Source organism: Stegostoma tigrinum, chromosome X (assembly GCF_030684315.1).
Source record: "Stegostoma tigrinum isolate sSteTig4 chromosome X, sSteTig4.hap1, whole genome shotgun sequence".
Classification (NCBI taxonomy): domain Eukaryota; kingdom Metazoa; phylum Chordata; class Chondrichthyes; order Orectolobiformes; family Stegostomatidae; genus Stegostoma; species Stegostoma tigrinum.
The window spans coordinates 4,249,888-4,277,610 of record NC_081404.1 but is presented as its reverse complement, the minus strand read 5'-3'; the positions used below and the strand labels follow the sequence as shown (position 1 = coordinate 4,277,610).

General features: G+C 45.0%; 1 long non-coding RNA gene across 3 annotated transcripts in view; it reads right to left on the bottom strand.

Annotated features, from left to right (window-relative positions):
* Positions 1-2,150: 2,150 nt before the first annotated feature.
* The window catches only part of LOC125448338 (uncharacterized), a 30,965-nt gene continuing 5,392 nt past the window's right edge, over positions 2,151-27,723 (bottom strand). For 2 of the 3 annotated variants that reach the window (XR_009443504.1, XR_009443505.1), the window contains exons 2-4: positions 21,981-22,126; positions 20,407-20,549; positions 2,151-2,881 (exon numbers count right to left, since the gene is read on the bottom strand). This is a non-coding gene — a long non-coding RNA (uncharacterized LOC125448338). Of the gene's footprint in view, positions 2,882-20,406; positions 20,550-21,980; positions 22,127-22,260; positions 22,341-27,723 lie in introns of those variants that run through there. The other variant, XR_009443506.1, reaches the window with a different exon arrangement.

The window sequence follows — 27,723 nt, the reverse complement described above, 5'->3', positions numbered from 1 at the left end:
CTAACCCACCTAACCCACACATCCCTGGACACCAGGGGTAATTTAGCACAGTCAATCCACCCTAACCTGCACATTTTTGGACTGTGGGAGGAACCCAGAGCACACCCATACAGACAAGCAGAGAACATGCAAACTCCATACAGACATTCTCCCAAGGGTGGAGTCAAACCTAGGTCTGTGATGGTGGTGAGACAGTGGTGCTAACCACTGAGCCACCATGCCACCCAAAGGTATAGAAACTAATTGATTAGTTGAAACTGACTCCTTAATGGGCCTTTCAGATGACCAAAGCTTCTCTGGCCTTTCAAAACCTTTAAATATACATTTCTGAAGCATTCTTCAATCTGCAGAACAATCTGAAACGCTAGTCGCGCATCAGCTACATTTCAGGCTGACTACAACCCTGCCTCAAGACTGAGTCCCTACTTTGAATTTAGAAACAGAAAACAGGAAGCAGTAACTCTGGGCTAACAGCTCAACTGGCCTCAAGTCCAGACACGCGAATCCCAGTTGTGAAAGGAACCTTGCATTTGACCGAGAAATGTTGATCAGCTCACCTTCCATTGCTGTGTCTTTGTCATCTGTAAAAGGAATTCTGTAACTCCTGACTTTTGCCAGCAGAGACTGCTTGAATTGGAGGGCCAAATTTCCCTCTTTTTGGACTAAGTGTGGGGGTGGGCATCCAAGATGGCAACTCAGAAAACTCAATGATTGGCAGATGATTGGGTAAGAGCTTAGATGTGAGTGTGGCCAAGCACCTCACCATATTGGAGGCCTTAAGACTATCAGTCAAGTCCTTTTCCTCATGGGATGCCAGCGGCAAGAAAAAAAAAATCATTTTATTCATTGCCCATCCCAGAGGGCAGTAAAGAGTGAAACCACATTGCTGTGGGTCTGCAATCATGTGTAAGGCCAGCAGTTTCCTTCCCTGAAGGACATGAACTAGATGGGTTTTTTATAAAAAATTGACAATGGATTCGTACTGATCATTAGACATTTTTATTGAATTCAAATTCCACCATCTAACATGGCAGGATTTGAACCCTTGTCCCAGGGCAGTATCTGGGTCTCTGTACTGACACGCCAGTAATAATAGCACAAGGCTATCACCTTCCCATTGATTTGGTACAGGCCATGGAAAGAGGGGTATCAGAGGTAAAGGCAGATGGATTGGCTTTCAGAGGTCACCCTTTAGCCCCCTCCTTTCCTTTGCTTGACCCCAGATTGGGGCAAATGGAGGCACACCGCTCCCACCCCAGTGACTTAGTAAGTAGGACGTCCGGCCATTATTGGGAACAATTTACTTTTCTCATCAGCCGGGAGGGCCAGTAATCAGGGAGGTGAAGAGTTCAGGCCCTTAAGTGGCTGTAAATGACCATTTAAGGGCCTTAACTGGTGACAGGTCAAGAAGGTCACAGGAACATTTTCACCCACAATTTATTTGGCGAGGTGGCAAGAAAGGGACAACGATCTCTCAAGGACCTTCTCGCTACCTCCAGTGAGGGGAAAAATCTATCCTGATCTCCTACAAGAAAGAATCATCACTGGACCTTCTTGATTCTGACACCACAATGAATTAATTTCCATCTCTTTGTTTTTATTTTACATTATTCTGAATTGTAACCTGTTTCCCTTCATTCAGAGATAGCAAAAACTGCAGATGCTGAAGTCAGAGACAAGTAAAGAGCTGGAGGAACATAGCAGGCCAGGCAGCATCAGAGGAGCAGGAAATTTTCTGAAGGGTCCCGACTCGAAACGTCAACTTTCCTGTTCCTCTGATGCTGCCTGGCCTGTTGTGTTTCCCCTGCTCCACAGTGTTGGCTCTGTTTACTTTCATTGTTTTCTTTGTATATATATAGAACATAGAACATAGAACAGTACAGCACAGAACAGGCCCTTCAGCCCACAATGTTGTGCCGACCATTGATTCTCATGTATGCACCCTCAAATTTCTGTGACCATATACATGTGTGTGTGTGTGTGTGTGGGGGGGGGGGGGGGGGGGGTTGACTGCATAAATAAACCACACATCTCATTAATCCAAAAGAAAGTTTGTTGTTGCCTCGTTTAAAAATTGACTTCACAACTGTGGACAATACCACAGCCTGTCTCAAAATAGAAAAACAAATAAAACAATTTTGCTGACGGACAGAAAGCAAAAAAGTAAATCCTTTAATTTATCTCTCCTCTGTCCATAACTGGACATCATTAGTGTTAAACACATCACCGGTGTTTAGAAATTTTGAGTGAACAGTACATTGACAGTGTTTGTACATCCTCATATGTAGCACATCAACAGTGTTTCATATTTCTGGTGTACAGCATATAGCCAGTATTTGGGCACCAGTATTTGATATTATTCAGTTTCTTGCTTTACCCTTGGGCTGAGAATATGTCTGTCCTCTTTCAGACTTCTATCTCATTGACAGAACATTCTCCTCAGCATGTAATTCAAAAGTTTTCCAGAATGCACATCTGGAGTCCTTTTATGTACATTTCTCCTAGGCACTTCACTTCGGCTGTGATTTGCGAGTGCTACATAAGTCAGTGCGAACTTTGGTTTGCTGCAAACTTTCTTCCTTGTAGCATTCATACATATTCCAATAACTCTTTCCTCTGATTAGACTTTTCCTGTGGTCCTCAATATTTACTTATTCTCATCAAGGTGAGGAGGCCCATTACAGACGTCACAGTACTGAATGCAATAATGTTTAATGCCTTTATTAATACGGTCAACACATCATTGCTCCATCTTGCCTAGAGCAACTTGTCAGTCTTGTCCTTGTCTGGGTCAAGTAGTTACCCTCAGTGCCTCTTCACTTATGCAGGTAAGTGCTGTGATAAAAGCAGGAAGTGCTGGAAAGAACAAGTCAGGCATTATCTGCGGGCAGAAAGAAGCAGAGTTACTGTTTCAGTTCGATGATCTTTCATCCATCAGTGCTACAGCACTGACATCTTGTGGCTATTTAATTAGACTAAATGTTGGCAGAATATGTAACTTAGTCCAATTGCCGATTGCATTGCATTAAATCTTGCTAGAAATGGTGCATTTTGAAGAGCAGATTTACAACATTGTATCATAGCTGAAATTGGAGCAATTTACATTTTTCATTTTTAATGAGCTTTCAGCTGGAGTAATAATGCAGAACAGCTCAGCCATATGAAACACAAGTAATAGAGTCATAGAGCCATACAGCACAGATACAGGCCTTCTGCTCAACTCATTCATGCCAACCAGGTTTCCAAAACTGAACTAATACTGTTTGCCTGCGTTGACGCATATCCCTCTAAACCCTTCCCATTCATGTACATATTTAAATATCTTTTCCATGTTGTAATTGTACTCACCACTTCCACTTCCTCTGGCAGCTTATTCCACATCTGAACCACCCCCGTGTAAAAATGTTGCTCCTCGGGTCCCTTTTATATCTTTCCCCTCTCACCTTAAACTTATGCCCCTCTAGATTTGGATTCCCCTACCCTGGGGAAAAGACTTTGGCTATTCACCCTATCCATGCCCCTCATAATTTTATAAACCTTTATAAGGTCACCCCTCAGTCTCTGATGCTCCAGGGTTAAAAAGTCCCAGCCTATCTAGCCTCACATAACTTCAACTCTCCAGTCTCAGTGTCATTCTTGTGAATCTTTTCTGCATCCTTTCCAGTTTAATAACATCCTTCCGACAGCAGGGCATCCAGAATTGTATGCAGTATTCCAAATGTGGCCTGTTGTAACATGACATCCCAATTCTGATCAATGAAGGCAAGTGTGCCAAATGCCTTCTTCACCACCTTGTCTATCTGTGACGCCACTTTCAGAGTGTTTCAGAGTTTGTCTCGTGAAAGATGACACTTGCAGCACTGCAGCACTACCTTGACGCTGCACTGGACTGTCAGCAAGAATGGCTGTGCTCAAGGCTCTGGAGTGGGATTTGAATCCCCAGCTTTCTGACATCAAGGCAGGCATGTGCCCACTGGCAACTATGATCAACAGAAGCTGTCACTACTTGCTGACAAGTCATAGGTTTCACCTCTATTCAGAACAAAAATGCTAAGTAGCAAGACAGAGCAGTTAATTTCTTAAAGTTCAGTGCGCTCTGTGCCTTCAGCTGCCCAAGCACAAAGCCCCTTAAACCTCTCCTTCCGTTCACTGCTCTTGTTCAAGAGGCTTCTTACAGCTGTATCTTTGTCCAGGTTTTGGCCACCTGTCCTACTATCACCTTATGTGCCCAGGTGTTTTTTTTAATTCAGTCCCAGGATGAGGGTGTCACTGACCAAAAATTCCTTTGTTTGTTGTTTTTATATATTGAACAGTACAGAAAGGCTTACTTAAACATGTTAACCAGTGCATGACCAGAAGTTGAGGATGTTTCTGATGGACCAAAATTCTACTTCTCAAATGAGACAGCAACCACTAGATGGAGACAGAGTGTTAAAGGACATACAAAGTCAGCAGGCCAAACACACATTGATGCAACGAGTGCACAAAATATTCAAATATATGAGAGAATTCGGTGAGCATCGGACACTTCATGTCAACGATGTAAGCATGGGTAAAGTGCACGTTTCATACTGGCCAACTGAGAGGTGTTTCTAAATGGTCTCATCCTTTTTCTTCATCTTTATCTTTGTGCTTCCTCTCCATTTCTCACACTATTTCTTCTCTTTCTACTGTCTTTTCACCCCACTCGACATGAGTGAGTGTTTGGCCTTCTTGCCCCGATGGAAGGAGGGCTATCCCAGCACTTCTTGTGGACATGAAACTACTCTATTAAATGCACAGCGTCCTGATTCAGAGACATAGCTCTTCGCTCAGCTAAGCTGTCAGACTGAAAGCACAGAGTTTGTTTACTGCTTTGCTCCACCTTCCCACACCCTCAACACATCCTTCCAAATCTTATTTAACAGCATTGTCCCTCACCCAGTTAGCTCTTTTGAAAATTAACATTGAATTTCTTCCCATCACTTTTCAGGCAATAAAATTTAGATCTTAACAACTTGCTGGGTTAAGAGAAAGGATTCCCTGATCCTTTCTCATTATTTTGCCAGTTACAAGGCACAAGTCAGTAGTGTGATGGAATACTCCCCACTTGCCTGGATGGGTGCAGCTCCAGCAACAATCGAGAAGCTTCACACTATCCAGGACAAAGCAGCTCACTCAATTGGCATCATATCCACAAACATCCATTCCCACCACCAATTGGAAATATATCGCTGTTCTTTCAGTGTTGCTGGGTCAAGATCCTGTAACTTGCTCCCTCAGGGCATTGTGGGTCAACCTGCAGCACATGGGCTGCAGCACTTCAAGAAGGCAGCTCATCACCATCTTCTCAAGGGGCAACTGGGGACAGGTAATAAATGTTGGACCCAGCCAGCAATGCCCACATCCTCTGCATGAATAAAAGAGTTCATATCTGTGTGTCATCAGGTGGATGAACTATCTGCCATTAGAAATACTTTCTCCTCAATGACACTATGAAACTCCCTCTTGATTTTGAATACATCAACAAAATTGCTCCTCTAAATGGAAATAAAAATCCAAGTTTTTCCAGCTGTTCACAATTAATTCCTTTCCCTGGCATTGCTGCAACTGAATTCTAGTCTCACCTTGGCAGTGGCAATGGAACCAAAACATAGCCCCTCCACCATTAACCGATCCTAACAAACCTGGCCACATTCACCAGATCTTGCTGTGAAATGGCCGACTGCCAACTTGGGTTGGGTACGTTCCTGGAGGCATCATGACGTGACCTCCAGCCTCGCATTGCTCTGCCCTCACACTCCTGCCATTGGTCACCTGACATGTCCATCTCAAGACACTCATCAGCCTCTCCTGAATTGTTCACCAACCTATTACTCTGATATCACTGTGAAAAGAGTTTGAAGATTTTTTTTCTTTGAAAGTGTGATTTTTTTTTCTTCCTAAATGCCTCTGATTACTTTTCCTCTTTAGGATTGCTCCGTGGTTCTTGTGTTCAATTCTTGGGAACACCAGGGCTATCCTAACCCAAAAGTTCAACCCTTCCGGCCTGCTTTCCTACTTGATAAGATCACGGCAGATAAGATTGTGGCCTCATCTCCACTTTCCTGCCTCTGTCTAAAACATGCAGTGCATTTCCCATGTAAAAATAGTTTCTTGACCAATTGTCCAATCTTCATTCTTAGTATCCTTGGATGCTCCTATTATTTCTCTTGCCCGACTCTGCTGCTGGGACCTCTTCGGGCTCAACCTTTTCTGTCCAGCTTTCGGTGTCACAATCCGGGGAAAACCACTGCTTCCTAAACCCTTTTAGATTGAAAAAGAGCGAACGCAAGAGCTTTCACCTCCCCATATCCTGTTTAATCCTTCAAAGGCAGCAGGAGCCAGTCCAATCCTTCTTTTGATGTCCCCTTCACTTGCCAAACAATTATCTTAATTGACTAATTTCAGAACAAAGCAAGCAGCCTGTCTCCACAGAAACTCCAGGAGGGAAAACATTCCAGGCAGTATGCTCTGTTTGGCATAAACACATCAAAGTGGCCGAAAGTACACTTTATATTCCGAAGGTCTTTATCTTATATTTTACAAATCGTATATGATATAAAATCCCATGGCAATAAAACATCTGATTTTTATCTGCTGCAGCATTTCTCCTCCAACTCATATCGGAAACGTGTATGTGTTAACGCTTCAGCTACATGCTTTTTTACTGTGTTGACTCTACAGCTCCAAGGTTGGCTGGCAATCAATACATTAACTAGGTTGCCTGGATGTGGAATCATCAGAGCATAATGTTTTCAAATGCTCCAGCTTAATCTATCCAACAGATGCAAACCAAAGGCAGCTTGTCTCAAGACGGTGTTGCATAGTGAGTTCTACTGAAGCTGAAGATGGGAACGAAAGCTGTTTCGCCTTCCACAGAGAACACTGTGAGCACATCAGATGCTCCCCCAGTCCTTTCCTCCAACTCAAAAAGTAGACAGGTTTAGCTCCCACTTCAGAGAGTTGTGCACAACATCTAGGCTCACCCCTGAGCAGACTGCTGCACTATCAGACATGCCAGATTTTTGGAGAGGTCATGAAACTGAGGGTCCCATGTGCCCTCTTCTTAGGCAAGATAAAAGACCACATAGTCACTATGTCAAAGCAGTAAAGATGAGTTGTCCCTGCCCAGTAAGTATCCCTCATCTTTAAACAATGATATGCACTTTACCTTGTGTTAAAAGCTGATGCTGCTGGCTGTACATTGAGATCCCAGTCTGGAGGGTCTCTGGGCTGTGTGTGTCTGCACAGACCTTGTCCCTGAGGGTACTTGCTCCTTATCTCAAGCAAGATTCTCCAACTCCTAATGTACTGGAACACTCCTTTGTACAGAGTAGATTCTCAAATACAGCTCCCTAGTGTGGTGCCTTAGACCTCCGTCCTCACATATTCATTCGAGACTGGTGTCCTCCCCCCCTCACCGATGTCAGAGTCATATAGATATACAGCATGGAAATAGATTCTTCAGTCCAACTCATCCATGCTGACCAGTCATGTGATTGACACAATTGGTTGTGAATCCTCATTATCTCAGCCTGGTCTATGCCCTCTGTGGGAACTTGCTGTGTGTAGCATTTCCAAGATCGCAGCAGTGACTATCCTTCAGAAGTAGTTCATTGGCTGTCCAGTTCTTTGGCATGTCCTGAAATTGAAGGGGATATACAAATGCAAGTCACTTCTGGAGTAGTTGGTAGTGTCAGCTCGCCATGAGCTCAAAGGTTCAGGGTTCAAGCGTCAATCTGCCTCACAGGTGTGTGTCACAAGGTGTTCAAACATGTTGGTAAGAAGCTACTTAAGGCCTAGTGGACCAGTGGTAGCATTCAGTACCCCTGGGTTTGAGCACCAACTACCCTCAAGACTTTGCTAACATGTTGATTGAAAAGCAAAAGCTGTAAATCCAAGTCTCTGCCTTTTACAAAGACCTGAAACCCCCTCTGCAAATTTGATTCAATAACAAGGTGTTAAACCCTGAATATTACGAATGGCAACAATGTTCATAGTATACTATGCCACTAGGTGGGGCAGCCGCCCACTGCCATGCTCTTGTCCCTTGCTGATTTCTTCTCCTCACCCACTGTATTGTAACTAAAGGCCCTGGGTCTGCTCAGGTCATAGTCCTGGCAGTTACACCAAAATTATAGCAGCATGCCTGCCATCTTTGCTCTTGGCAGAATCCGCAGCATTAAGGGGTGGGCACCTCATCAACATGGCACGTCAGCAACCAGCTGGTATATGCACTTGTTCTTCCCTCAGGAAATGAGACTATCCAGCCCTACCATTTCAGCAATTTGGTCACACCGAAGATTATGATTGCTGAGGGAGATAGCGAATGGGTGACCAAAAGGCAGAGGAAGAGCAGGAAGGCAGTGCAGGAGTCCCCTGCGGTCATCTCCCTCCAAAACAGGTATTCCGTTTTGAATACTGTTGGGGGAGATGGCTCACCAGAGGAAGGCAGCAGTAGCCAGGTTCACGGCACCGTGGCTGGCTCTGCTGTACAGAAGGGCGGGAAAAAGAGTGGAAGGGCGATAGTCATTGGGGATTCAATTGTAAGGGGAGTAGATAGGCGGTTCTGCGGTTAGAAACGGGACTCCCGAATGGTATGTTGCCTCCCTGGTGCACGGGTCAGGGATGTCTCCGATCGGCTGCAGAACATTCTGAAGGGGGAGGGTGAACAGCCAGTTGTCGTGGTGCATAGAGGCAGAAAATGGGATGAGGTCCTACAAGCAGAATTTAGGGAGTTAGGAGCCAAGTTAAAAAGTAGGACCTCAAAGGTAGTAATCTCAGGATTGCTACCAGTGCCACGTGCTAGTCAGTGCAGAAATGAAAGAATAGCCAGGATGAATGCGTGGCTTGAGAGATGGTGCAGGAGGGAGGGGTTCAGATTTTTGGGACATTGGAACCGGTTCTGGGGAAGATGGGACTATTACAAATTGGACGGTCTACACCTGAACCGGACTGGAACCAATGTCCTTGAGGGTGCTTTTGCTAATGCTGTGGGGGAGGGTTTAAACTAATGTGGCAGGGGGATGGGAACCAAATATTGGACAGAAAAGAGGTAGAAACGAAAGCCTGTAGGGAACTAGATAATGGAGTCAGTGTGACTAAAGGGAATAGCAGTCGGGGAGCAGATGATGAACACAAAGGGACAGGTGGTCTGAGGTGCATTTGTTTTAATGCGAGAAGTGTAGTAGACAAGGCAGATGAGCTTAGAGCTTGGATCGGTACCAGGAAGTATGATGTTATTGCTATTACTGAGACTTGGTTGAGGGAAGGGCATGATTGGCACCTAGTTGTCCCAGGATATCGCTGCTTCAGGCGGGATAGAGAGGGAGGTAAAAGAGGTGGAGGAGTTGCAGTAATGGTCAAAGGCGATATCACAGCCGCACTGAAGGAGGGCCCCATGGAGGACTCAAGCAGTGAGGCAATATGGGTAGAACTCAGACATGGGAAGGATGCAGTAACAATGCTGGGGCTTTACTACAGGCCTCCCAACAGCGAGCGTGAGATAGAGGTACAAATATGTAAACAGATAATGGAAAGGTGTAGGAGAAACAGGGTGGTGGTGATGGGAGATTTTAATTTTCCCAACATTGACTGGGATTCACTCAGTGTTAGGGGTCAAGACAGAGCAGAATTTGTAAGATGTGTCCAGGAGGGTTTTCTAGAGCAGTATGTATGTAGTCCAACTCGGGAAAGGGCCATACTAGACCTGGTGCTGGGGAATGAACCCGGCCAGGTGATTGATATTACAGTAGGGGACTACTTTGGAAATAGCGACCACAATTCTGTAAGTTTTACAATACTCATGGACAAGGATAGGAGTGGTCCTAAAGGAAGAGTACTAAACTGGGGGAAGGCCAACTATACCAAGATTCGGCAGGATCTGAGGAATGCAGATTGGGAGAAACTGTTTGAAGGTAAATCCACATATGATATGTGGGAGGCTTTTAAAGAGAGGTTGATTAGCATGCAGGAGAGACATGTTCCTGTGAAAATGAGGGATAGAAAAGGCAAGATTAGGGAGTCATGGATGACAGGTGAAATTGAGAGACTAGCCAAGAGAAAAAAGGAAGCATACATGAGGTCTAGGCGACTGAAGACAGACGAAGCTTTGCAAGAATATCAGGAATGTAGAGCGAATCTGAAAAAAAGGATTAAGAGGGCTAAGAGAGGGCATGAGATATTGCTGGCAAACGTGGTTAAGGAAAATCCCAAAGCCTTTTATTCATATATAAACAGCAAGAGGGTAACTAGAGAAAGGATTGGCCCACTTAAGGACAAAGAAGGAAAGTTATGCGCTGAGTCAGAGAAAATGGGCGACATTCTTAACAAGTACTTTGCATCGGTATTCACCAAGGAGAGGGACATGACGGATGTTGAGGTTAGGGATAGATGTTTGCTTAGTCTAGGTCAAGTTGACATAAGGAAGGAGGAAGTGTTAGGTATCCTAAAAGACATTAAGGTGGATAAGTCCCCAGGTCTGGATGGAATCTATCCCAGGTTACTGAGGGAAGCAAGAGAGGAAAAAGCCGGGGCCCTAACAGATATTTTTGCAGTGTCCTTAGACACGGGTGAGGTCCCAGAGGACTGGAGACTTGCTAATGTTGTCCCCTTGTTTAAAAAGGGCAGCAAGGATAATCCAGGTAATTATCGACCAGTGAGCCTGACATCAGTGGTAGGGAAGCTACTGGAGAAGATACTGAAGGATAGGATCTATTCCCATTTGGAAGAAAATGGGCTTATCAGTGATAGGCAACATGGTTTTGTACAGGGAGGGTCATGTCTTACCAACTTAATAGAATTCTTTGAGGACGTGACAAAGTTGATTGATGAGGGAAAGACTGTAGATGTCATATACATGGACTTCAGTAAGGTGTCTGATAAGGTTCCCCATGGCAGGCTGATGGAGAAAGTGAAGTCACATGGGGTCCAGGGTGTGCTAGCTAGATGGATTAAAAAAACTGGCTGGGCAACAGGAGACAGAGGGTACTAGTAGAAGGGAGTTTCTCAAATTGGAGACCTGTAACCAGTGGTGTTCCACAGGGATCTGTGCTGGGACCACTGTTGTTTGTGATATATGTAAATGATCTGGAGGAAGGTGTAGGTGGTCTGATCAGCAAGTTTGCTGATGACACTAAGATTGGTGGAGTAACTGAGAGTGAAGGGGACTGTCAGAAATTACAGCAGAATATAGATAGACTGGAGAGTTGGGCAGATAAATGGCAGATGGAGTTCAATCCGGGCAAATGCGAGGTGATGCATTTTGGAAGATCAAATTCAAGGGCGAACTATACAGTAAATGGAAAAGTCCTAGGGAAAATTGATGCACAGAGAGATCTGGGTGTTCAGGTCCATTGTTCCCTGAAGGTGACAACGCAGGTCAATAGGGTGGTCAAGAAGGCATATGGCATGCTTTCCTTCATTGGGCGGGGTATTAAGTACAAGAGTTGGCAGGTCATGTTGCAGTTGTATAGGACTTTGGTTCAGCCACATTTGGAGTACTGTGTACAGTTCTGGTCGCCACATTACCAAAAGGATGTGGATGCTTTGAAGAGGGTGCAGAGGAGGTTCACCAGGATGTTGTCTGGTATGGAGGGTGCTAGCTATGAAGAGAAGTTGAATAGATTAGGATTATTTTCATTAGAAAGACGGAGATTGAGGGGGGACCTGATTGAGGTCTACAAAATCATGAGGGGTATAGACAGGGTGGATAGCAAAAAGCTTTTTCCCAGAATGGGAGACTCAATTACTAGGGGTCATGAGTTCAAAGTGAGAGGAGGAAAGTTTAAGGGAGATATGCGTGGAAAGTTCTTTACACAGAGGGTGGTGGGCGCCTGGAACGCGTTGCCAGCGGAGGTGGTAGACGTAGACACGTTAGCATCTTTTAAGATATATTTGGACAGGTACATGGATGGGCAGGGAGCAAATGGACACAGACCGTTAGAAAATAGATGACAGGTTAGACAGAGGATCTTGATCGGTACAGGCTTGGAGGGCCGAAGGGCCTGTTCCTGTGCTGTAGGTTTCTTTGTTTCTTTGTTTTACCATAACAAGTGACCTAGAGTGATGGGTGGCGAGTGGGAGAATCACTGGGGATGGCAGAGTCAGCACTCCTTGGGTTTCAGCCGTGAGTCCTTGCTTCAGGTAATAATGCCTGAACATTTGCATGTTTATAAGTGTGCCTGTGATTGTGTATGTGTGACTGGGTTTGTATTGTGTGTATGTGTGCGTGAGTGTGTGTATGTTACCGTGTATGTGTCTGTGCACGTTCATGTCTCTGTGTAGGTATGGCTACAGTGTGTGCGTGTGTGAGAGAGCCTGTGTGTGTGTGTCTGTGACTATGTTTGTATCTATGATGCTGTGTATGTGTGAGACTCTGTTTATGTGTGTGTTGGTTTGGGGGGGCAGTAACTTTGTGTATGTGTGTATCTGTGACTGTGTGTGTGAGCCTGTGTATGTGTGTCTATGACGGTGTGTATGTGTGAGACTGTGTGTGTGTCTGTGACAGTGTTATGTGTGTGTGGCTATGTATGTGCCACTTTGTGTGTGCACATGTGTGTGTGCGTACATGTGTGTGTGAGAGACAGAGAGCGAGAGAGAGAGAGAGAGAGACTGTCTGTGTGCACGTGTGTGCGTGTCTGTATTTGATGGCTGCCTACACTCCCAGTATGGACATGGGCCTTGTGGGAGAGTGGGGGTTTGTTGGCAGGGGATGGAGGGGAAGGAGGAACTGGCCTGCTGGCTCACGTCCGTGGTCTACTCTGCCTGGGTTGCCCTGAACAGGATGGGTGCAGTTTCCGCTGGTCTGCTTGAGGCTCTGTGACAATTGGGCATCGCAAATCATTCGATAGACAACCAAGCCATTGATTTTGTTTCAGAAGTTTCCTTCCGATTAAGAGTTCAATGTGCGCTGCAGCAAACAGGCATCCAGCCAAGAATGACTCCTTTGTCTCTTCGGAAGCCATGTTTAGATTTCTTAGTTTCTAAGCAGCTGAAAGCGAGACTCAGCGTCACAGTCTTGTTGCGATAAAGGATTGCATGCACAATATTTTCCACTTGTGGCTGAGGCCATTGTGTCTGCCTTGTGATATCCCACTCCTTGTGGTTTGTGTGGTTGGGCCTCATGTGTTTGCTTTACGATCACGTCACTGTGACCTCTGATAGTTGCCATGGCTCCGTGTATAAAAGTGCAACAGAGATAACCGCAGCCTTTGAAAGCACCCCACTTTTCCTGAAGTCATTTACTGATTGATGAGCTCAGTTGGGTGTCAGAGACGAGACAGGTCAGATGACATTGAGTTTCCCTTCCTAATTGCTAGTGTATACTGCTCAAATGTTTGCACAGATGTGACCCACATACTCCCATTGTGGCTGGAGGAGACAGATAGGAGGCAGTGTGACATTAATCAGAGGCAAGGGATACCCAATGTAATCCATCTGGTGCCAGTCAAACTCCCCAAAGACTTGATGTGAATCCAGAGAATGAGGGCTTCCTAATGGCTGGATAAAATAATGGGATCACATGTGTGTCCAATTCTGTCTGCTGCCAAGATCTGCACCAAATATACCAGCCAAAGTGCTCACCCCAATGATTGACAGTGGTGACACCAGCTGATTTTGCCCCTCCTTGTTCTCTGAGGCCACTTGAAACTCTGTTCCTCGCCTGTGTGCTTAGACCATAATTGCTGGCAGGTTATTTAAATGATCAGGGATTAAATCTGGGATCGTCCAGTATGCCTCTGCATCAGTCAATAAGGTGGGGTGTGTTTAAATTGGAGTTTGATACCACTCCAAAATGGATGACAGAAGGTCACAATGCAACCTATCATTCAGTATGCTAACTCAATTCCACCGACATCATTCTCTGGACATGCATTGCATACACAGTCTATAAAGCTTCCAGGTCTCCTAATGGCATATACATACATTCCCAGTTATTGCTCATCTGGTAGCTGCTTGTTCCGAGGATGATGTTCCTTCACTGGGCAGTGTATTTCCTGTGGCAAGTGCTGCTGCTATAGTAACTGCTGCTATGCTAAGTGCTGGTGCTGATCCAATTCTATCACTGGGGAACAGAGTACCTTTGGGATTGGTGGTCATTTTGTACACTGTGCAGATAGTGAGATCATTTCTTCCGGATCCACTGCCTGCAATAACAGCCTCTCTAGCTCTATGGAAATGCCTGTGGTCATGATAATTTATCTGGTTGTTCACGACACACAGTTAGAGTGACAACTGCTCTATAGAGGTCCAAAGTTGCATGGGGGCTGGCTTTTGTTAAAAAGAGTGTTGAATGTTTGCACTCTGGCTACACCAATACTCAGCTCTGGCAATGATTTGGCAGTTTAATCAAAGTGGAATTTGGCATGCTGTTGTTTTCACCTTGATTTCTTTTCACTCACAACTAGAGGTCTACAGCATAGAAAAAGGCCCTTTAGGGCATCAAGTTTTCACCAGTCAAAACAACCACCTAACTACTCTGTCCCCCCAACCACTTGTTCTTCTTACTTCAGAGGTATTTTTCACTGCTGGAAGAGTAGTTTGGGTGCAGTATAACACTATTTTTTGGACTGGGCTACTTTCCATGCCTTCATCTGGTGTATTTCTCCACTGAAGGATTACCTTGTACAGGACTAGGCTGGGTTTGTTCCATTTCTTTCATAGAATCATAGAATCCCTAAAGTGTGGAAACAGGTCCGTCAGCCCACACAATCCATACCGACCCTTTGGAAAGCATACCACCCAGACCTACCCTTTTACCCTATCCCTGTAACCCCCACGGCTAATCCACCTAGCCTACACATCCCTGCACATTATGGGCAATTTAGCATGGCAATCCACCTAACCTGCACATCTTTAGACTGTGGGAAGAAACCAAAGCACCCGGAGGATACCCACACAGATATGGGGAGAATGTACAAATTCCACACAGACCAAGGCTGGGATCGAATGCAGGTCACTGGCGCTGTGAGACAGCAGTGCAAACCACGGAGCTGCCACGATCCCTTTTAAGGATTTTTACTGTGTTTCCCCCCAACCCCCACCACTGCCTAGCCTTTGTATTAGATGGGGAATTATTTGGTGATGGTGGATGATGTTGAAATTCCAAATCCTTTATGAAGCGACTGAATCTTCCCTCATGAAATGAGACCCACTGTCACTCATCACAGCATCTGGAATACAAGAATGACTAAGTGTGCCTTTAGGCATTCAACAATTTCACTGGGAGTTATTGACATTCCCTGGCCTAGCTCCCAGTCATCAGAATAGTAGCCAATGGTGAGAGGTTTATCATTTCCTGTGAGAATGAAGAAGTCTACTCCCAGCTTCATCCACGGCCTGTTTTAGGTGTCATGTGTCACAGGTGACTCTTTGCTTGTTTATCTTGGTATGTCTTGCAAACACTGCAGTAACGGATGTGGCCCTTAATCTCATTACTCACATTCGGCCAGTAGATCATGTCTCTTGCCTTCCTCAGACTAGACTCAATTCCTTGTTGCATGGACATGTCATAGCTCTCTAATATCATCTCTTTCAGGATAATGACTCTATTTCCATTGTACAAGATGCCATCTTAGGCTACCACTTCATCTCTGTAGGTCCACTAACCTCTCTTTACAATAGCAGTGTCCTGGATAGTTTCAGACCACCCTTTCATCACCACTTCCTGTAGCACTTGGAGAGTTATAGCTTGTCAATTGGGTGCTTGATTTGAGCAAGACGCTTGTCTTTAACTCTCAACAACAAGCTAATGCAAACAAATGTATCATCTACATGTCAGAAATACGTAAGGGGTAGAAGGTTAGGTGTCATTCCATCAAAGACCCATTTCTTAATGAATCATTAATGATATATTTCCAATGGCAACACCTCTACCAATCAGAGTCCACTTGCCAATGAATCAGCACTCTCCTCTCATACAGTGTAAAAATGATAAAAATGTTGTTCTCTCTTTACTTTGGTATTCTTGCAAATGGTCCTACTGAGTGAAATATGAAAAGCTTCCAGAAAGTGTGTCTATTTTCAGCAATACTCAAGTTCTGAACGAGCAAATTACTATGCTCAACTTTCTTCATAGTGGGTCCTGCATTGCTTTCGCCATATATGGTCACTGCATCTCTGCTACAGCTGTCACCTTGTCAGGATCTGGCCAAAACATCCTTGTGTTCCAAAATGCTTGGCCTAGCCTCCCTCCCTATCGCCGTAATCTCCCACAACCCTCAACCATCTGACATCTCTGCAGTCTTCCAATTCTAGCCTCTTGTCCACCCCAAGTCCCCAACACCACCATCCCACCACTCTTTCCTTCACCTCAGTATTGGTGGTTGTGCTGTCATGATCCAAACTCTGGAATAAAATTCCCAAATCTTACCACTTCGTCAACCCTCTTAAGATGCTCCTTAAAACCTAACTCTTTGACCAAGCTTTGGGTCGCCTCTCCAAATATCTACTTCATTAGTTCATGATCAAATGTTATTTGATAACTGCTCCTGTGAAGCACCTTGGGATAGTGGACTATATTAAAGGTGCAGTACAAATGCAAGTCATTGTTGTAATTTTAGTTTTCTGGAGGAAGGCAGGATGATGCTCATAAGGACCATAAACACTGACATGGACTGGCTGGGCTGAATGGCCTGTTTCTAAACTGTGGGTTCAATGTAGAGGAAGCCACACTGGGTACAATGGATACAGTATACCACATTGGCAGATGTGCAGGTGAACCTCTGCTTAATATGGAAAGTCATCTTGGGGCCTGGGATAGGGGTGAGGGAGGAGGTGTGGGGGCAGGTGGCTTCCTCTACATTGGGGAAACCAAGCGGAGGCTTGGGGACCGCTTTGCAGAACACCTCCGCTCGGATCGCAATAAACAACTGCACCTCCCAGTCGCGAACCATTTCAACTCCCCCTCCCATTCTTTAGATGACATGTCCATCATGGGCCTCGTGCAGTGCCACAATGATGCCACCCGAAGGTTGCAGGAACAGCAACTCATATTCCGCTTGGGAACCTTGCAGCCCAATGGTATCGATGTGGACTTCACCAGCTTCCAAATCTCCCCTTCCCCCACCGCATCCCAAAACCAGCCCAGTTCGTCCCCTCCCCCCACTGCACCACACAACCAGCCCAGCTCTTCCCCTCCACCCACTGCATCCCAAAACCAGTCCAACCTGTCTCTGCTTCCCTAACCTGTTCTTCCTCTCACCCATCCCTTCCTCCCACCCCAAGCCGCGCCTCCATTTCCTACCTACTAACCTCATCCCACCTCCTTGACCTGTCCGTCTTCCCTGGACTGACCTATCCCCCCCTCCACCTCCCCACCTCTACTCTCCTCTCCACCTATCTTCTTTTCTCTCCATCTTCGGTCCGCCTCCCCCTCTCTCCCTATTTATTCCAGAACCCTCACCCCATCCCCATCTCTGATGAAGGGTCTCGGCCCGAAACGTCAGCTTTTGTGCTCCTGAGATGCTGCTTGGCCTGCTGTGTTCATCCAGCCTCACATTTTATTGTCTTGGATTCTCCAGCATCTGCAGTTCCCATTATCACTGTTTCTTTCTTCAGTCAAGGTTTACTCAGAAGCCAGTGGTGAGAAGCCAACAGCCCAGTCCACTTAATTTCAATCCTTCACAAAACTTACATGATGATCCCATCTCAGCTTTCTTCAAACACCTTCCTCATGTTCTTTGACAAAAGATGGGGTAAAACTTGTTTGGCAGCCTTCAATCAGATCCTTGTTTGAAAGAGCAGAGAGCTGAAGACAGAAAGGGCTTGGAAAAGACCCACTGCTGCTGTCTCAGTGTTGCCAGAGCAACTGGACTGGTTCAAGGGGTCCGAGAAGGGAGTCTCTGGGGACTCCGTGCTATCAGGTTTGTCCTCATCTGAGTGAGAGAGGGTTCACAGATGTGCAGTTGGTTAATGTCTGGTGAATGTGACCCTGGGGTTAACCAATTGAGTGGGATGTGAGAGATCCTGTTGAGATTGTGTATTGTGCTACATTTGTACAGGAATTAATTTGATTGCTTGCAACAAGAGTCTACCTTTGTTGCATCAAATACCTTTCTTTTAGAAAAATTTATCACCTGCTGGTTAATATTTGAATTACAGTGGCTTCAGTTGGCTTCTTACAGTAAATGTTTTAAGAAGTGCAATCTTGTCCACCTGTTATTCCTCCATTGGTTTGTAGCGATTCCTTTTTTTAAAGAAGTTATTGCTCTCTGCAGACAATTGCAACACCTCCGCAAGCACCCGGCTTTTTAAAAAAAAACAAGCTGGAATTCATCATTTAACACCAACATGTTAAAGCTGTCTGGAGGGGCGACTTCTGTCTCACCATGAACTGGTGTACACTTCTCAATGCAATCTCATGCTTAGTAGGATCATTTTTTTTCTTTTGAAGCATGTACTTCCTACAGCTGCGACGAACTCTCAAGCGTACACATCTGCTGTGTTTATCAGACTGAGTCTAGTGGGCAAAATGCAATCTCTTGGGGCCCATTTCATACCCTCAGAGTCATACAGCACGGAAACAGGCCCTTCAGCCCAACTCGTTCATGCTGACCAAGTTTCCAAACTAAACTAGTTCCATTTTCCTGCATTTAGCCCATATCCCTCTGAGCCCTTCCTATTCAGCGACCTGTCCAAATGACTTTTTAAATGTTTCAAGTGTAACCACATCTACCACTTCCTCTGGCAGTTCATTTCACATACCCACCACGCTCTGCATGAAAAAGTTGCTCTCAGGTCCCTTTTAAATCTTTCCCCTCCCAACTTAAACCAATGGCTCCCCTCCCCCTCCTATTCCATAGATGACATGTCCATCCTGAGCCTCCTGCAGTGTCACCATGATGCCAGTGTAGAGGAGCTTTACTCTGTATCTAAACCCCATGCTGTCCCTGTCTTGGGAGTGTTTAATAGAGACAGTGTAGAGTTAGCTTTATTCTGTATCAAAGTCCATGCTGTCCCTTTTCTAGGAATGTTTGATGGAGGGCAGTGTAGAGGGAACTTTACTCTGTATCTAACCCCAAAGGTTGCAAGAACAGCACCTCATATTTTGCTTGGGAACCCTGCAGCCCAATGGTATCAATGTGGACTCCACAAGCTTCAAAATCTCCCCTCCCCAGACCACATCCCAAAACCAGCCCAGCTTGTCCCCTCCTCCCACCTCAAGCCCCAACCCCATCTTCTACCTACCAGGCTCATTTCGCACCCTTGACCTGTCCATCCTCCCTGGACTGACCTATCCCCTTCCTAACTCCCCAACTACACTCACCTTTATGGGCTCAACCCCCACCTCTTTGACCTGTCTGTCTCCTCTCCACCTATCTGCTCCTTTATCCATCTTCTATCTGCATCCCCCTCTCTCCTTATTTATTTCAGAATCCCCTTCCCCTCCCCCATTTCTGAAGAAGAGTCTAGGCCTGAAACGTCAGCCTTCCTGCTCCTGTGATGCTACTTGGCCTGCTGAGTTCATCCAGCTCTACACCTTGTTATCTCTTAAACCAGTGCCCTCTTGTTTTGGACTCCTGTACCCAGGGAAAAAGACATTTGCTGTTCACACTATCTATGCCCCTCATGATTTTATAAAGCCCTATAATGTCATCCCTAAGCCTCCAACACTCCAGGGAAAATAGTCCCAGCGTATCCAACTTCTCCTTATAGCTCAAACCTTCCAATCCCAGTAGCATCCTTGTAAATCTTGCCTGCACCCTCTCTAATTTAGTAATATGCTTCCCATAGCAGGGTGACCAGAACTGTACACAATACTCCAAAAATGGCCTCACCAACAACCTATTCAACCTTAACACGATGTCCTATCTCCTATACTCAATGGTCCGAGCAATAAAGGCATTGATCACTGGGATCACCCTCTCGTCAAAGTCCAAAGGCTTTCAGCACCGGAGCCTGTGCTGGCACTCCCAATGCTGTGCTGTCAGAAATGGCCTTTCAAAAGGAATGTTAAATTGATCCATCCCTCTGCCCTTTCAGTGCAGGCATTGCAAGAACAGTTGACGTGAGTAAGGTCACAAGCTTGAAAAAGTACATGGATGAGCAGTTGGAATGTCATAACACTCAAGGCTTTGGGCCAAGTGCTGGAAAGTGGAAACGCGTCGGCACAGACTTGATAGGCCACAGGTTATCCTCTATGCTGTACGCCTCTATGATATTGGTGTCGTGGTAATGGTACTGGACAAGTAATTTAGAGGCTGAATCTTGGAGGACGTGGGTTCAAATTTCACCACAGCAGTTGCTAGAATTTAAGGTCAGTTTGTAAAGTTTGGAATTGAAAAATGGGTGTCATGGTTGCTATTACTGAAACTATCATCGATTGTTGTAAAAACCCATCTGTTTCACCAAGGTCCTTTCTGGAAGGAAATCTGCCATCCTTACCTGGTCTGGTCTACATGTGACTCCAGACCCACAGCAATGTGGTTGACAGTTAAGTGCCCTCTGAAATGGCTGAGGCAGCCACTCTGTTCAAAGGCAACTAGGGATTGGCAGCAAGTACTGGATTTGCCAATGATGCCCAGATCCTGTGAAAGAAGAAAGAAAAGACACAGGCACTGCAGGATCCTGAGAACTCTCATAACAGGGTAAGACATAGAGTAAAGCTCTCTCTACACTGTCACCCATCAAATACTCCCATGACAGGGACAGCACAGGGTTAGATACAGAATGACACTTCCTCTACACTGTCCCCGTGAAACACTCCCAGGTCAGAAAACTGAGATGAACATCATTTACCATTGGCAAAGTCTAAAATAATCCAGACAGGGGACAAAGGACAGCTGCGCCATCATTCTCTCCTTCTCCCCAATCTAGGGCCACCGTCCATTTTCAGGGGTCATTGGCAGTGTCCTAACAGCCGTGCCCTCAACCTTGCAACATGAGTCTTTACTCTGTATTGAACCCCATGCTGTCCCTGGAAGTGTTTGTTGAGGACAGTGTAGAGGAGCTTTACTCTGTATCTAAACCCCATGCTGTCCCTGTCTTGGGAGTGTTTAATAGAGACAGTGTAGAGTTAGCTTTATTCTGTATCAAAGTCCATGCTGTCCCTTTTCTAGGAATGTTTGATGGAGGGCAGTGTAGAGGGAACTTTACTCTGTATCTAACCCCATGCTGTCCCTGTCCTGGGAGTGTGAAGCTGAAATAGGATGTCTGAAGCAAAGGAAGTTTTTACTATTACAGCAGGAACATTCCTCATTTTCCATGTGCAGACTATGCTGTTGTCAGTCGTTTCATATTTTTGCTATTACTTGGGATCTTGTTTGGAGCATCAATTTGGACATGAGGTTTCTAAATCTCTTTCCGGCTGCAGGGTGTTCTTCAAAAAAAATGTCAACTTGAAATATCAAACTCAGAGAGAAAACTGGAACATGTGGACCAGTGCAAATGCTTTTTGCTGTCTCCTCAAATGTCAGACAGTAGCAAACTTTGCAATAGGGCCAATGCAGCGATCGTCTCCATCTCACCACAGTGTGTCACAAATATCTTATCAGGCTACAAGCTTCAACTTGACATGCTGTTCAGTATCTCAGTTTTGCTAATCTGATTGTATTTTCTCAAGTCAGGCTTCAGACGGAAAGCTCACTGACTGTGGTACATGCACAGGAACATTCTACGTGCTTTCTTATACATGGGCAGTTTAAGTACATAATGTGCATGTTTCTATAGTCATTATATATATTGTACTCAATGGTTTGTTTTATTTGTTTGATTATACTAGTGGGAGTTAAATAAGATATTATGAAAAGGTGTTCCAACAGGAGTAAAACAACAAGGACTGTAAGGGTGAAATGTAAATGATGGATAGGTATTAAACTTGATTATTTTCTGTACGTATCAGACATGGGTCAGAGAACAGACAGATGTGGGGCAAAGCCGGGGCAGAGTGCTAGGCAGAATTCAGTTTGGCCAGACAAAGGCTGACACTGTTTGAACGAACATGAAATTAACCTGCATACCTGGGTCCTCCGTTTGTCTGTGCAGGCAGAATTCACCACGACGCTCATAACTGATCCTCATATACATCGTCAATAGCTTGAGGATGAACGGAGTAAGCGAATTAAGTACTCTCACTTCACATGGAATGCTCCAGAACATTTGGAATCTAGTAAAGATGACAAATCCTATAAGTTATGAGATGTTTTAACTTGCTGTGAATAAAATTTTAGAACTAGAGTCATTACTGCATTGCTCTGAAATACTTTAGGCAGCCAAAATATATAGCAGTCTGGTACATACATATCAAGAACGACAGCATCACCGTTCAAGCACTGCTAGACATTCTGCCCATTGTCACCTCTTCCACAATCTCTGATCTGTAAACCATACAAGGGTTACAATGTGAAAAATTACCTGTTGGCCTCCTTTCAGGAAATCTTGCTTTTGATTATACTGTGTGATTATTTGTGTGTAGTTAGAGCATATCCCTTCAGGGCTGATGTCAGGAAGAACTTCTACAAAGGCAAATGAAGCACTAGAATAGTTATTGAGGCTGGAGGTCAACTGAAATGTGAAAACTGCAATTAGTGCTTGTTTTTTGTTCATTAAGGAGGTTGCGTGCTATGGAATCAAAAATGTCATTAGATTGGAGACCAGCCATGATTTAATTGATTGGTGAAACAGGGAGAGGCTGAAAGGCCTCCTCCTGTTCCTATGTAAGACTCCAGAACTCTCCCCAGCATAGAGCTTGTAGCACTCTGTCCCTGAGGGGCCTGGATAGAGTGGACGTGGAGAAATGCTTTAGAAGAGACTAGGACCTGACTGCACAATCTCGGAGTGAAGGGATGATCCTTCAGAACTGACGAGGGGGAATTTCTTCGGCCACAGGATGGCGAGTCTGTGGAACTCATTGCTGCAGAGGGCTACGGATTTGCAGAGGCAAAATCATTGAGTGTCAGAGATAGATAGGTTCTTGACTAGTAAGGCGATCATGGGGTACATGAAGGTCAGGAGAGTAGGTTTGAGAAATATATCAGTCATGATCGAATGGCAGAGTAGACTCAATGGGCTAAATGGCCTAATTCTGCTCCTGTATCTATTGGTCACATGCATATTCACTCCCTTTTCACTCATTTCCCACAAACTGTGTTTGCAAGCTGTAGCACAGCTACTGATACTCAACAGTGGAATTAGTGAACCTGAGCAAGTGCCACTGAGGAAGCCAGAGGTGGATGGCAACAAGTGATGGTGCCAAGGGAAGAGCAGGCACCACATGCCTGCTTGGCCACATGGCTGGCATTGATGATCCCTCTCCCATCCACAGCAAATTAGTAACATTGGCACTCATAGCATGGTGTCAATGTGAAAGGGAATGAAGGTGTCGGCTATAATGAATAATCCATTAGTCCAATCGTACAAAAAAGTTGACGCTCAGGGCAACTTCGACTGCAACTAGAAATGATATTCCCATGTTGCAGCTTGGCTGTGAATATCCTGGCACCAGGTGGCATCGATCTTCAACTGCCTTTGTGTTAACTCACAGCTGACGGAGCAACTGCCCATAGCCCAGCTGGTAGCACAATGTGTGGCTATAGTGAGACTGGCGTTAGTGCCAGCCAATCTCACTGTGCCTTGTTTCATTTTGCAGTACATCAACTGTGCAATGTTGCAGTTGAGTTACTTACAAAGTTGCGTCAGTCACAAGTTTTACACAAACCTGCCAATTGGCTTGGTAAGGGTACTCCAAGACCCCTTCTTCTTTAAAGCAATTCAGCAGAGCAGAAAGACTGTTTATTAGAGGTGACAATATTCAGCAGCTTTTCTTTTTAATTCATGCAAACATTCCTGGGATGTTCTGTTACAAATAAAAATCCAGAAGTCTTGGGAGAAACCTCGGCAAATAAAAGCACAAAAGAAAACGAAAACCCAAAAAGTCCCCCTCAAGGTCAATATGCCTTAACAGTTCCCCACTACATGGAAGTCCCCTTAATCCTTTATGCATATTATCCATCATAAATTATTTGATGGATAATTCAATTTTCCTTCATCTGCCATGTCTAGAGTAAACTCAGGAACTATGCAGGACTGACAGATCTTGTCTGGGTGTACAATGGCCTTTTAAAGATAGCACTGGTGCCAGGGATCCCAAAGTGCCCTAGCAGCGGTGAGTATATCTGTCTACAGCAAGTTGGAGGATTGGGCTGGCATCGGATGAGAGGGGCACTGTCATTTGAATGGTATGTGGTTAACAAGGTGAGCTTGGGACAATAGTGTGAGAAAACTCACTGGCTTCACGGACAGAAACCTTCCAGTAACCCGACAAGAAATAACACTTTGCTGATTTCTGGTCAGATTCAGCCCTTCACTTATGACAAAGCTTTGGGTAAGACCTACGTTTCTGAAATGTTCAACTTCCAAAATCTTGCCATTAGATTTAACAATGGGCAAGCAGAACTGGAGTACCCTGTTGGAATATTCTAGCTTCTACCGAGAAAGACTATGTACATCCAAAGAATGGAAAAGTCCTCACTGGATCCACAATAACAATTCACCTCTGAGCCACCCCCGATGTTGAAATGAGACTGATGACTTGTATGGAACAGAAGAAGCCACATTCCAATTACCCAGACAGTAAAGTCTAGCTCCCCTTCTGTTCACCACCATTTAAGGATGTGTGTGAATGTGTTGGTTGTCTCTGTGTGTGTGTGATAGAGACGGAGAGAGTGTGTGTGAGAAACTGAGTGTGTGGATTGCGCATGTCTGTGTGAGTTATTTAAGTGTGTCCCTGAGTGGCACAAACTTGAGTGCATGTTTAAGGGAGTGTGTATGTGAAAAAGCGCGCACGCGCGCATGTGAGAGAGACAGAGAGAATATGAACATAGAACACTACAGCACAGTACAGGCCCTTCAGCTCTCGATGTTGTGCCGACCAGTCATACCAATCTGAAGCCCATCTAACCTACACTATTCCATGTACGTCCATATGCTTGTCCAATGATGACTTAAATGTACTTAAAGTTGGCGAATCTACTACCGTTGCAGGCAAAGCGTTCCATTCCCTTACTACTCTCTGAGTAAAGAAACTACCTCTGACATCTGTCCTATATCTTTCACCCCTCAATTTAAAGCTATGCCCCCTTGTGCTTGCCATCACCTAGGAAAAAGGCTCTCCCTATCCACCCTATCTAACGCTCTGGTTATTTTATATGTTTCAATTAAGTCACCTCTCAACCTTCTTCTCTCTAACGAAAACAGCCTCAAGTCCCTCAGCCTTTCCTTGTAAGACCTTCCGTCCATACCAGGCAACATCCTAGTAAATCTCCTCTGCACCCTTTCCAAAGCCTCCACATCCTTCTTATAATGCGGTGACCAGAACTGTACGCAATACTCCAATTGTGGCCGCACCAGAGTTTTGTACAGCTGCAGCATAATCTCTTGGTTCCGGAACTCGATCCTTCTACTAATAAAAGCTAAAACACTGTATGCCTTCTTAACAGCCCTGTCAACCTGGGTAGCAACTTTCAAGGATCTGTGTACATCGGCACCGAGATCTCTCTGCACATCTACACTACCAAGCATCTTACCATTAGCCCAGTACTTTGCCTTCCGGTTACTCCTACCAAAGTGCATCACCTCACACTTGTCCGCATTAAACTCCATTTGCCACCTCTCTGCCCAGCTCTACAGCTTATCTATGTCTCTCTGCAACCTACAGCATCCTTCGTCACTATCCACAACTCCACCGACCTTAGTGTCATCTGCAAATTTACTAACCCATCCTTCTATGCCCTCATCCAGGTCATTTATAAAAATGACAAACAGCAGTGGACCCAACACCGACCCTTGCAGTACACCACTAGTAACTGGTCTCCAGGGTGAACATTTCCCATCAACTACCACCCTCTGTCTTCTTTCAGCAAGCCAATTTCCGATCCAAACTGCTATATCTCCCACAATCCCATTCCTACGCATTTTGTACAATAGTCTACTGTGGGGAACCTTATCGAGGGCCTTGCTGAAATCCATTTCCACCACATGAACCGGTTTACTCTCATCTACCTGTTTGGTCACCTTCTCAAAGAACTTGTGGCTGTCTAAGTCTGTGTCTGCACGTCTAAGTCCAAGCATGTGCAAGTGTGTGTCTCAATGTGTGTCTGTGTGTCTCAGTGTGTGTGTGTGAGAGAGAGACAGCATATGTTGGTGTCTCCTTATGTGTGTCTGCATGTCCAGTCATGGTGTCTCAATGTGTGTGTCTGTGGGTGAGTATGTATGTGTGTGAGCAAGTTTATGAGTCTCAGTGTGTGTGTCTGTGTGTCTATGCGAATGTGTGTGTGTGAGCATGCATGGATATCTTTGTATATGTGTGTGTGTGTGTGTGCACGTGTGTCTGAGTGAGAATGTTGTTACTGTGTCTCAGTGCGTGTCTGTATGTTTGAGATGTGTAAATTTCAGAGTGTTTGAGTGTGTGTCTGAGAGACACGGACTTGAGACTTAAGTCAGCATGGCTTTGTGCATGGGAAATCATGTCTCCCAAACTTGATTGAGGTTGTTGAGGGTGTAACCAATAAGATAGACGAGGGCAGTGTAGTAGACATTGTCTACAGAGACGTTAGTAAGCCTTTGGCAAGGTTCCACATGGTAGGCTAATTAGTAAAGCTCGATCATGTGGAATTCAGGGACAGCTTGCCAATTGAATACAAAATTGCTGTAATGGCAGGAGACAGAGTGGTGTATGGTTGTTTTTCAGACTGAGGGCCTATGACCAGCGGTGTTCTGCAGGGATTGGTGCTGGGTCCACTGTTGTTTGTCATTTATATAAATAATTTGGATGAGAATTTAGGAAGTATGGCAAGGAAGTTTGCAGATGACAGTGGCATGGTGGACAGTGAAGAAAATTATCTAAGATCACAAAGAGATCTTGATCAATTCAGCCAATGGGCTGAGATGTGGCAGATGGAGTTTCATTTGGATAAATGCAAGGTATTGCATTTTGGTAAGGCAAACTAGGGCAGGACTTGTACAGTAAATGCTCAGGCCCTGGGGAGTGCTGTTGAACAGAGAGACCTAGGGGTTCAGGTACACAGTTCTTTGAAAAGGGCATTACAGGTAGACAGGGTTGTTAAGAATGCATTTAGCACACTTACCTTCATTGCTCAGACCATTGAGTATAGGAATTGGGATGTCATGTTGCATCTGTACAAGACGTTGGTGAGGCTATTTTTGCAACACTGCGTACAGTTCTGGTCACTATGCTATAGGAAAAATATTAAATTGGAGAGGGTGCAGAAAAGATTTACAAGGATATTACCGAGACCAGAGGGTTTGAGTTAGAAGGAGAGGCTGGAAAGGCTGGGACTTTTTTCCTGGAGCATAGGATGTTGAGGGGTGATCTTATAGAGGTTTATAAAATCCTGAGGGGCATAGATACAGTAGATACGGTGAATGACAAAGGTCGTTTCCTGAGGCTAGGGGAGTCCCAAACATTGGTTTAAGGTGAGAGGAGAAAGATTTAAAGGGGTCCTGAGGGTCAACGTTTTCACATAGAGGACGGCTCATATGTGGAATGAACTGGAGATGCAGGTACAATTACAACATTTAAAAGACATTTGGGCAGGTACATGAATAAGAAAGGCTTAGAAGGATATGGGCCAAATGCTGGCAAATGGGCCTAGTTTAGTTAGAGAAACCTGGTCGGCATGGATGAGTTTGACTGAAGGGCCTGTTTCTGTACTGTATGACTCTATGACTTCAGGTGATGATATT